Genomic DNA, 10,623 nt, shown 5'->3' with positions numbered 1-10,623 from the left:
AAAATTGAACTCAGGTCCTCCTGACTTCAGGGCCGGTGCTCTATCCACTGTGCCACCTAGCTGCCCCCCATGTATTTCTTTCCACACATACACTTACCACCCTTATACAGGCTATCATCACCACCTAAACTACGATAGCCTTCTAATTGGTTTCTTTGCTTTGCATTTCACTCACTCCAATTCATCCTATACTCAGCTGCCAAAGTGGTCTTCCTAAAGCAGAAGTCCTACTGTGTTACCATCTTATTTAATAAATTCAAGTGACTCCCTATTAGTTTCAAGATCAAATAGAAACTCTCCTGTTTGGCATTTAAAGCCTTTCATAATCTGTCCTACCTCAACCCTTCCAGTCTTTTTACACCTCATACCACTTCATATACTTTGAAGCCCAGTGACAATGGTCTGCTTGCTGCTTCTCACCCAAGACACCATCTCCTGACAACGGGCATTTTCACTGACTGTCCCCATGCCTGGAATTCTCTCTCTCTTCATCTCTGTCTTCTGGCATCCCTGGCTTCTTTTAAATTCCAGTTGAAATTCTACCTGCTACAAGAAACTTTTCCTGATTCCCCCTTAATGCTAGTGTCTTCCCTCTCTTGATTTTCTCCATTCTGTATATAAGTTGTTTATACAGAGTTGTTAGCATTTTGTCTCGCTTGTTAGATGTGAACTCTTTGAGAGCAGGAGCTGGTTTTTTTTTTCATTTTTTTATTAATTTATTTTGATTTATCAACCATCACTTCCATAAGCTTTTGAGTTTTAAATCTCCCCCCATCACCTCCCTCCCCAAGACAGCATGCGATCTGATGAAGGCTCTACATATATATTCCTATTAAACATATTTTCACATTAGTCAATAGGAGGAACCACAAGAAAGAAGAAACAAAACAAAACCGAAGGAAAAAAAAAGAGCAAATAGTATGCTTCAATCTGCATTCAAACTCCACAGTTCTTTCTCTGGATATGGATAGCATTTTCCATCATGAGACTTTTGGAGATGTCTTAGATCCTTGCATTCCTGAGAAGAGCTAAGTCTATCAAAGTTAGTCATTGCACAACGTGGCATTACTGTGTACAACATTCTCCTGGTTCTGCTCACTTCACTCAGTATCAGTCCATGCAAGTCTTTCCAGGTTTTTCTGAAGTCTGCTTGCTCATCATTTTTTATAGCACAATAGTATTCTATTACATTCATATACCACAACTTGTTCAGTCATTCCCCAATTGATTGGCATCCCCTCAATTTCCAATTCTTGGCCACCACAGAAAAAGCTGCTATAAATGTTTTTGTACATGTGTATCCTTTTCCCATTTGTATGATGTCTTTGGGATACAGCCCTAGAAGTGCTATTGCTGGGTCAAACGGTATGCACATTTTTATAACCCTTTGGGCATAGTTTCAAATTGTTCTCCAAAGTGGTTGGATCAGTTCACAACTCCACCAACAATACATTAGCATTCTAATTTTTCCACATCTTCTCCAACATTCATTATTTTCCTGTTTTGTCATGTTGGCCAATCTGATAGGTGTGATGTGGTACTGCAGAGTTGTTTTGATTTGCATTTCTCTAATCAATAGTGATTTAAAGCATTTTTTCATATGATTATAGATGGCTTTAATTTCTTCATCTGAGAACTGCCTGTTCGTATCCTTTGATCATTTATCAATTGGGGAATGACTTGTATTCGTATGAATTTGATTAAATTCTCTATATATTTTAGAAATGAGGCCCTTATCAGAGGCAATTTATTATAAAAATTCTTTCCCAGTTTTCTACTTTCCTTCTAATCTTGGTTGCATTGGCTTTGTGAAAAAACTTTTCAATTTAATGTAATCAAAATTATCCATTTTGCATTTTGTAATGTTCTCTATTTTTTTCTCTTTTTTTTAGTTTAGCACATAGTAAGTGTTCAATAAATACTTGTTGACTAACTGACATATTCTATGATCCAGATACAATGGCCTACTCACATATTCCTCACACAAGGCACTCCATCTCCTGACATGATGCATTTGCATTGAATAGCTCCCTTGCCAGGAATGCTTCACACCACATCTCTACCTTCTAGCTTCCCTGGCTTCCTTCAAGGTTGAGCTTGAATCCCACCTTCTTCAGGAGGCCTTTCCTTCCACCACCCTGAAGTCCTTTCATTCTAGATTACCTTCCATCTACACTGTGTAGACTGTGTATATACATAGTTATTTGCATGCTGTAACTTCCACTAAAACGTGAGTTCTTTAAGAGCAGGGACCATGTTTTTTGTTTTCTACTTTCTTCATATTCCCAGCACTTAGCACAGCGTTTGACGTGTAGTAAGCGTTTAGTAAGTGCTTGTTTGTTGACTGTTAGCTGACTGACATCAAGCATAAATTTGCCCTTTTGCAACATTCATCCATTGTTTCTGGTTCTGTTTTTTGGATCCAAACAGAACAAATGTGATCCCTCTTTCACGTGACAACCCTTCAAATACTTGAAGTCAATATTTTATTTTTTTATTTTAATTTTATTTTATTATTTATCCATTCATTCATTCATTTATTTATTTATTATATTTATTTTCCTCTTTTACCCCCTTCCTTCCTATTGCCCATGAGTGTTCTCTTCTCCAGGCTAAACATCTCCAGTTTCTTCAACTTGATTCTCATATAACATGGACTCAATGACTTTCAAAATACTAGCTATTTTCCTCTAGACACTTTCTAGCTTATCAATGTTCTTCCTGAACTGCAACACCCAGGACTAGGCCTAACACTACATATGTGGGAGGAGGGATTTTGATAAGCTGGAGAGCTTCAGAGAAGAGCAGTAGGAATGATGAAAGGTCTTGAGTTTATGTTATACCAGTTCTAAACTCTAACACAAGGATGAAAAAAAAAGAGAGAAAAGAAAAGGGGAATAGAGAGAATGAAAGATGGCCTAGTCACCAGCTGGGAAAACAAAATATTGATGTGGTTGCAGGTTGCCAATTTGGAGGAGCAGCTAGGTGGTCTAGTGCAGGTTGCCCACCCCTAGTAGTGGATAGAGTGCTGGCCCCAGAGGCAGAAGGATCTGAGTTCAAATCTAGCCTCAGACACTTCCTATCTGTATGACCCTGGGTAAGTCACTTAACTCTGTTTGCCTCAGTTTCCTTATCTGGAAAACGAGCAGGAAAAGGAAATGACAAACCAGTATCTTTGCTAAGAAATGGGGTCACGAAGAGTCAAATATGATTGAAAATGACTGAACAACAAAAAACCTGGAGGGAACACAGAGAGAGACCAAGATATAATCTGGTTGTATGGGAGTCACTAAGTATATGTGTGTGTCTTGGTCATATAGATTAGGTGTATCTACATGGGTCTCTCTAAATGTGGCTCACAAAGAAGGGTGGATAGATAGCTCTAGGATATCCTTAGCCCACTCTTTTCCAAGGAAGTCTTTGATTCTTGCCAATAGGAAAGCAGTGTGGTTGAGACCTTGATGCTGGTTAGTCTGCTATCCTTAGGAAAGGGGTTCTAGCCCTGTTAAATAGTATTTGTCTAGGAGGAATAATTTTTAGTTCCATGCCATGTCACTATCCCTTCAATGAGGAAGGAGTGCTCAAGGCTATGCATCCAAGGCTTAACTCCCTTTCCACAAATGTCAGCTACACAAAGATCATCACACATGGTAAATAACAAATAAATTCATTTATCCAAGCTGAGAACAAACGGAAATCAGAAAAGTTCTATGGATTTTAATATACTAGGCAATACAGGTAAACGAGCTATCCTGCTGTTCCAACACAGATTCAGAGAGAATGCCTGAACTCATACAAGGACCAATTCCTGAAAGTCTCTAGCATAGTAAGATGGGAAATAAGACATCGGGAGGCTCCAGCTCCTCTACATATTGGCTTCTTCCTGGAGTCTTTCTCTTCCTCCAGGAACTTCTCCATGAAGAGAGCCTGGAACCTCAAATGTTCTCTTTTGAAGATAGAAAACAGAAGACCAAGTGTTTCTCTTCTTCCAAGCTCTTGCTAACTCTGCTCCTCATGTATCAAATTCATTCTCCATCAATAACAAATCTTATACAAATAGGCTTGAACCCCAGGTTATAAGAGGGAGATACTTTTATAAGCCTGGCAAGTAGCCAGAAAGAAAACCAGAATCTGAGGTAAATGTAGTTGTGGACCTCACTCAGAGCCAGAGAAAAAGAGTATGTAAGAAAAATCAAAATGTTGCCACTGGATTAAAAGTGAGTCTAAAGAGAGAGGGGAAGTTCTATGTGGGCCTTCCCTATATGCTTTTTACTGCTTTTGGTTTAAAGCCACATTCATATTAACCTTTCTCATTACTAGTTAGCATATCTCTAGCCTTCTTCTCTTCTACCTTTCACCAAAAAACAAAATTGCTCTTTATGCATTGCAAATTCTGTGCCATATTTGATTCGAGTTAATTCCATTTTGAGTTGCCATCCCTTTAAAAAGTAGTTGATATCTTTTGTTATTATGTCATTTATATTTCCTATTAGATTTCTCTTCCCACTCCTTCCCCAGAGAATTGTCCCTTATGCTAAATACATGGAATGGAAAAAAAAAATTTCAAAAAACTAATCTATACATATAAAAAAAAATGACATTATATGACATATCCCACACCTCTGGTTTCCCATTTCTATAAAGGAGACAGGGAGAAGAAGTGTCTTCACATATGTCTTCTTTGGAACTAGCCAAGCTTGGTCATTGTAATCCACAACTTTCAATTTTGATTATTTTGTTGTTGTTATTTTTTTTTAAGTACATTGTCATTTATAGTTATCATGTATATTGTTTTATTAGTTCTGCTTACTTCATTTTGCATAGGATCATACAAGTCTTTTCATGTTTCTCTATATTTATTACATATGTTTCTTTTGGCACAGTGATATTCCAGCTATGCCTTTTTAAGGAACAAACCAGATCTACATGAAGTGGAGCATGACTTGTAATAACAGAGAACTGCCTCCTCAATCCAGTCCCAAGGCCCATCAATTCAATGCAAATGAACAAATATTTGTTTATTACTTACTTAATTCAAGGCATTGTGCTAAGCACCAGGAATATAAGGATTAAAAAGAAATTATAGTCTTAAAGTTACATTCCTTGGTTCCTTTGTAAGACCCATTGTTATAGTGAGAGCTGGGGTAATGGGTAGGGGGAGAAACACATTATTAGCCCTTCTCTGTCATTCCAAGGAGCCACAAGGCAATTGTCCATGATCAATGATAATATTGCCAAGAATTGTTTTTTTCTTTTCTTTTTTTCCCTATTAAACATATTTTCATATTAGCCATGCTGTAAAGAAGAAGTAGAACCAATAGGAGGAACCACAAGAAAGAAGAAACAAAACAAAACAGAAGAAAACAAGAGCAAACAGTATGCTTCAATCTGCATTCAAAATCCATAGTTCTTTCTCTGGATGTGGATAGCATTTTCCATCATGAGACTTTTGGAGACATCTTAGATCCTTGTATTGCTGAAAAGAGCTAAGTCTACCAAAGTTAGTCATCACACACTGTGGCTGTTACTGTGTACAACGTTCTCCTGGTTCTGCCCACTTCACTCAACATCAGTCCATAAAGGTCTTTCCAGGTTTTTCTGAAGTCTGCTTGTTCATCATTTCTTACAGCACAATAATATTCCATTACATTCATATACCACAACTTGTTCAGTCATTCCCCAATTAATGGGCATCCCCTCAATTTCCAATTCTTGGCCACCACAGAAAGAGTTGCTATAAATATTTTTGTACATGTGGGTTCTTTTTATGATCTCTTTGGGATACAGCCCTAAAAGTGCTATTGCTGGGTCAAAGGGTATGCACATTTTTATAACCCTTTGGGCATAGTTTCAAATTGCTCTCCAGAATGGTTGGATCATTTCACAACTCCACCAACAATGCATTAGTGTTCTAATTTTTCACACTTCTTCTCCAACTTTTATCATTTTCCTGTTTTGTCATGTTAGTCAATCTGATAGGTGTGATGTGTGTGTGTGGTACCTCAGAGTTGTTTTGATTTGCATTTCTCTAATCAATAGTGATTTAGAGCATTTTTTCATATGACTATAGACAGCTTTAATTTCCTCATCTGAAAACTGCCCGTTCATATCTTTTGACCATTTATCAATTGGGGAATGACTTGTATTCTTATAAATTTGACTTAGTTCTCTATATATTTTAGAAATGAGGCCGTCATCAGAGACACTGGTTGTAAAAATTCTTTCCCAGGTTTCTGCTTCCCTCCTAATCTTGGTTGAATTGGCTTTGTTTGTGCAAAAACTTTTCAATTTAATGTAATCAAAATTATCCATTTTGCATTTCATAATGTTTTCTGTCTCTTGTTTGGTCATAAATTCTTCTGTTCTCCATAAATCTGATAGGTAAACTATTCCTTGCTCTCCCAGTTTGCTTATAGTATCAGCCTTTATATCTAAGTCATGGACCCATTTTAACTTTATTTTGATATATGGTGTAAGATTTTGGTCTATGCCTAGTTTCTGCCATACTCTTTTTCAGTTTTCCCAGCAGTTTTTGTCAAATAGTGAGTTCTTATTCCAAAAACTGGGGTTCTTGGGTTTATCAAACAATAGATTACAAGTCATTGACTACTATGTCTTGCATACCTAACCTATTCCATTGATCCACCACTCTATTTCTTAGCCAGCACCAAGTAGTTTTGATGATTGCTGCTTTGTTAATGCAATTTAAGATCTGGAATGGCTAGGCCACCTTCCCTAGCATTTCTTTTCATTAATTCCCTTGATATTCTGGACCTTTTGTTCTTCCAAATGAATCTTGTTATTATTTTTTCTATCTCTATAAAATAATTTTTTGGTAGTTTGATTGGTATGGCACTGAGTAAATTAACTTAGGTAGAATTGTCATTTTTATTATATTAGCTCGGCCTACCCATGAGCAACTGATGTTTTTCCAGTTGTTTAGATCTGACTTTATTTGTGTGAATAGTGTTTTGTAATTGTGTATTGCCAAGAATTTTTGAGCAAGTGGGCTTCTCACTATTTTTAGGGGCAGTTAAGGTGCTACAGTGGATAAGGCACTAGGTCTAGAGTCAGGAAGATTTGAGTTCATATCTGGCCTCAGAAACTTACTAGCTGTAAGACTCTGGGCTAGTCATTTAACTTCTATTTGCCCCAGTTTTCTCATCTGGAAAATAGGGATAATAATAGCACCTACTTCACAGGGTTTTTGTGAGGGTCAAATGAAATAATAATTGCAAAGCATTTAGCACAGTTTTAGCTACACACAAGCACACACACAAATATGTGTGTATATGTATGTATATATTAGCTATGATGATAATGATGATGCCTACAATTAGAGTAGCGTTCTGTCACAGTAATTTCCAAATATACCTCACCGTCTAAACATCCCCTTGTAACAGAGTTACAAAGTTGAACAAAATCAACCAACACAGCAACCTCCTTTGACAGTTAGTTGGGAAAGTCTGATCAGGAGAAAGAGAAGTCTCCATAGGCCTAGCCAGTATTCAGAATCTAAGAAGGCCAGAAAGTCTGAGAGAGATCTAACTGTGGACCTGCCTGGGAGCCAGAAAGAGTATTTAAGAGAGATGAAAGTGTGCAATATTCAGTACTTGTAGTCCCTTGCCTATCTATCAAGAGGAGAAAGGTGTGTGTTTCTTTATCTGTTCTCTTTCCAGTGATCAAGTTTGGTCATTGTATTGAAGCTGAATTCAGTTGATTTTTTTTAGTGTTGTTTTATTTTACATTATTATAGTTATTATGTATAGTATTGTTCCAGTTCTGCTTTATTTGTTCTGTGTTAAGTCATAAAAGTCTCATGTTTTTTTGAATATCTTATATTTTTATCTCTTATGGTTTGATAATATTCTGTTACATTCATATAGCATAATTTGTTTGGCCATTTACACTTTCTTTTCCCAGGTTTTTGCTACCAAAAATGTATAACAATGGATATTTTTGGTGCATATCGGATCTTTTTTCTCTTTTTGATCTTTATAAAGTGACCTATAGTAGTGACCTAACAAGATCAGAGTGTGAATGATTTAGTGGCTTTTTTCCCCCACATAATTCCTACTGTTTTCTAGAACAGTTGGCCCAATTTACAGGTCGACCAACAGCATATTATTATAGAATCGTTGATTTAGAGCTGGAAGGAACCATAGAGGTCATCAAATCCAGTACTCTAATTTTACAGATGAAGAAACCCACAGACGTTAAATGACTTGTCCATGGTCATCAGGCTAGCAAGTACTTATGATGAGATCTGAACTCAGGTCTTCTTGACTCTAGATTCAGGGCTCTTTCCACACTTCCAGATTAAGAAAAAAAAACAACCAAAAACAATTCTATGATGGCTAATTTAGTCTAGGAAGAAAAAATGAGATATTGATCAAATATTAAAATGTGAAATTTACTGTTCATATATGATAAAAAAAATGTAAAACAATCTCTTTTCTCAAGGAGCTCACATTCTACTGGGGAATACTCCATATAATAATTAAATCAGGACACAATAATTTGTAAAGTTCTGTGATGACTGAGCATGATTAGTCATTTCGAACACTAGGGAACTTGCTTCCAAGTGGAGAATGGCAGTGGCAGAGACTTCTGACTAAGGATCTCAGTCAGTAAATGCCTGATGTTTAGGCTCTTTGGGCAGGACTAAGCTTAATTTGGCAATTCTCCTATAATAATAATAGCTAATATGTATATAGTGTCTATTGTGTACCAAGTACTATGCTAAGCACTTTACAAATATTATCTCATTTGATATTCACAACAATCCTGGGAAGTAGGTGCTATTATAATCCCCATGTTCCAGATGAGGAAACTGAGGCAGACAGAGGTTAAGTGACTTGCTCACGGTCATACAACTACAAAGTATCTGAAGCCACATTTGAACTCAAATCTTTGTGACTGCAGGCCCAGAGTTGTATTCATTTCACCACTTCATCCCTTAGGAATGAAGAGTGTCCTGAAGATACAGCTCAAGAATAAGCCCCAACCCCCTCAGACTCACGGGTAACTCTGTGTCTCCTATCTCTTCTAATGCCCTTTGGTACTTTGGACCTGGGCTTCTCTGATGGATGTGAGTCCCCTTTTCTGTAAGCTCTTGCTTCAACCAGGGGACACTAGATAGATACAAGCTATTCCTGTGATTTATCATTCTATCTCCCACCACTCGCATATTCACATACCTGGAATCACCCCTTCCTTATTTCTGATTTCAGAATCATTATGTTCTTTCAAAACTCAACTTAGATGCCATCTCCTCTAATAGCTAACACTTATCTATGTTTTTTCATTTGGTCCTTCCAACAACCTTGGGAAGCAAGACCTTTTATTATCTCCATTTTATGGATTTGGAAACTGAAGCCAAGAGAGCTTAAGTGCCTTGTCCAAGGTCACGCAGTTAGTAAGTATTTGGGGCAAGATTCAAATTCAAGTCTTGAAAACTCCAAATTTAGCATTTTATTTATTGTAGTAGGACCCTTATGCCTAATGGAGCCTTCTTCAATCACTTCAATTGTTAGTTTGTTCTGCTACTCAAGTTAACTTGTATCTACTTATTTCTGTACATGCTGTATCTCCCAGTAGAATGTTGTTCTTTTTTTTTTTTTTCGAGGCAATTGGGGTTAAGTGATTTGCCCAGGGTCACACAGCTAGTGAGTATTAGAGTGTTATGTGTTGTGCTTCATTCTTGAAGAGGACTATGATATCAGGAGGGTGATGCCATGACTTGCAAGTGAATTGGCTTTAAGTGAGGGAGGGCTGTGCAAGTCACCAACCACACTTTCTCCTCTGGAATCATCTGGGTCCATTGACAAGATATAGATTAGGACAACTGGAGATGGCCCCCTCCCAGTAGACCATAAACTACTTGAAGGCAAAGGCTGTCTTTATATTCCCAGAATTTTACACTGTTCCTTGAACCTGGTAAGTGCTTAAAATGTTTGGTGAACTTAATTGAATTCATAGGGACAAATATTAAGTCCTGTACTTGATGGCAAAGAATAAAATGTGTATGCCTAGAGAAACATGACTAGAAAATAGTTCATACTTTAAACAACAATGAAACAATCCTAGGTGTTCTAATGGATTGCAAAGTCACCTTCTCCACCCCCAAAACAAAACCCTTATGTGATCGTGTTGTTCAGTCATTTTCATTCATGTCTGATTCTCTGTGACCCCATTTGGAGTTTTCTTTGTAAAGATACTGGAGTGGTTTGTCATGCCCTTCTCCAGTTTATTTTATAACATGAGGAAACTGAGGCAAACAGAATTAAGTGACTTGTCCAGGGTCACACAGTAAGTGTGTGAGGTCAGATTTGAATTCAGGAAGTTGAGTCTTCCTGACTCCAGGCCGAGTACTCTATCCACTGCATCAACTAGCTACATGTGATCTTAGCTTGCATTAATATAAATTTAGCATCTAAAGCAAGGAAGGTGTTGGTTGTATGACTCTTTGCCCTGGTCATACCACATGCTTTAGGGTACTGAGTTTAGTTCTGGTCACTTCATCTTAGGAGGCCCATTGACAAGATAGGGTACCCAGAGGAAGGTGATCAAGATGGTGAAAGGGCTAGAGGCAATACCACATTAGGAATGGTTGAAGGAAAT

Source organism: Vombatus ursinus, unplaced genomic scaffold (genome assembly GCF_900497805.2).
Source record: "Vombatus ursinus unplaced genomic scaffold, bare-nosed wombat genome assembly UNPS02009062.1, whole genome shotgun sequence".
NCBI classification, from domain to species: Eukaryota; Metazoa; Chordata; class Mammalia; order Diprotodontia; family Vombatidae; genus Vombatus; species Vombatus ursinus.
The sequence above is the reverse complement of the archived record's forward strand: the minus strand, read 5'-3'. Positions refer to the sequence as shown.